General features: G+C 37.3%; 1 protein-coding gene across 3 annotated transcripts in view; it reads right to left on the bottom strand.

The window, feature by feature from the left end:
- Window positions 1-1,334, bottom strand: part of ARMC8 (armadillo repeat containing 8) — a 57,618-nt gene extending 56,284 nt beyond the window's left edge. For all 3 annotated transcript variants that reach the window (XM_006759821.2, XM_006759820.2, XM_015561392.1), the window contains exon 1: window positions 1,258-1,334. The gene's annotated coding sequence lies outside the window, so the exon portion shown is untranslated. The remainder of the gene's footprint in view (window positions 1-1,257) is intronic.
- Window positions 1,335-1,719: the final 385 nt, after the last annotated feature.

The raw sequence follows: 1,719 nt of genomic DNA, 5'->3' as shown, positions 1-1,719 counted from the left end.
AGCCTGATCGCTGTTTCTCAGTCTTTGGGTCTTAACAGATGGATTTAATACCACATTTCCTGGCAATAATCAAACTAGCCTAAAAGGGTCTGATGAAATCATTATAAAGTCCCCTAGTTAAGGGGACAAAAGCACAGTTAACACAATGAGAAAACAAATACCATCTCCTATTTCTGTAAACTAAGAAGATACGGTGTCAAGTATCCCAGGTGGGTCTCCATCCAGCTCCTAACTTTCCCTTCCAGCCCAACTTGAACAGCCAAGCAACTTTACTCACTTATCTAGCTTCCATGTTACAAATGCACATTCCCAAGACATCCCTTCCACAATTCCTTGGGGGCTGAGAGGTAGGAGAAGGGAGGTTGGGGTTGAATAAGAATTGCAGTCAGTAGAAGCATCCTAGCCTTGCCATGGCTGAGCAAGAGTTAAACTGAAGGTACCATTGGCTGATAACACTAGCAGGGTAAGTAAGAGAAGAAGAAAGGGACTCATTTGTGCCTTTGCTGCTATCCCAAATGTATCTCATCCTGAACCTTGTATGTGTCCTCCTTCCCTTGAACACAATTCAGGCCTGCAGGTGCTATGTGGTTCCCATAGGCTAAACCTTACCGCTTAGAACTAAGGTGTTAAGCACATGATAATCTGCACTTCGGAGAATTCTGTCTTTCACTCAGTTACAATCTTATCACACTTGTCCCAATTAATTTTTTAAAGCATAATCAATCACTTCAGGTATGTTGTTTAAAAATACGTCCTCTCATTAAACAAGGAATTTTAGATAAAAGAAGGGCATTTATGTTATCAAGAGTTTATTTAAATTTCTAATGACCGCTTTCTAAATTCTGATATTTAAGACATCATTAGTGTGTTAGAACCTTAGAGACAGTTGAGTTAACCAAAATCAAAACAAACAGAAAATCCTCTGAGCTATTCTCCTAACCCTTTTCAATTATAAAAGATCATCAATTTTATTCTCTTGCTTTTGCTGGAGATTAAAGTCACAAAAGCATTCTCCAAAGCAACATTTTTTTTAAATGTAAAACAAGTATCCTATAAAAAAAATGAAGCTAGCCATGTCATTTAACTATACAACAGACAATTCTTTAACAGTACAATATTAAAGTCATGACTGTTAAGGGGACTTTCCAATACGGCAGAAAAAAATTTCCTGCATTTTCAGAATTATAATATTTATTTGGCAGATTCAAACAAGAAAACAAACAAGACTTGATAGACTCTTAAATACATACTACTTACATGACACCTTGTAGAACTTTCTGGGGATCAGGGTCAAATAGCCTGTCAACATAGTGGCGACTGCTAGCTGTTACTTCCTAGAAAGTGGGGGAAAAATTGTGACATCTGAAGCCATGCAAATCACAAATTCACAGCATCACCCACAACATCAAATAGCTATATAATCTACCTTAAGGTAAGTGCACTAGAATGTCTACAAAATGCTTATTATATTAAATCATTCTGAGAAAAGTTGTGACAAGATAAATAAAAAGATGAGGAAGAAGATAGCTGGTTCTCACTGAAAACATAACTAGACAGTAGGACCTTTGCGTTAAGCCCTGCAAGTTTTGCCAACAGAAGTACTGGGCATTAAGGAGCAGTTAAGTTTCTTAACTAGCTTTTGGATGTCACCTATGTATGAAAAAGAGAAAGGAACATAGCTTCTGTTTAGTGCACACTAACGGGAAAGAAAACCTGGCT

Source organism: Myotis davidii, unplaced genomic scaffold (assembly GCF_000327345.1).
Source record: "Myotis davidii unplaced genomic scaffold, ASM32734v1 scaffold415, whole genome shotgun sequence".
NCBI lineage: Eukaryota > Metazoa > Chordata > Mammalia > Chiroptera > Vespertilionidae > Myotis > Myotis davidii.
The sequence above is the reverse complement of the archived record's forward strand: the minus strand, read 5'-3'. Positions and strand labels throughout refer to the sequence as shown.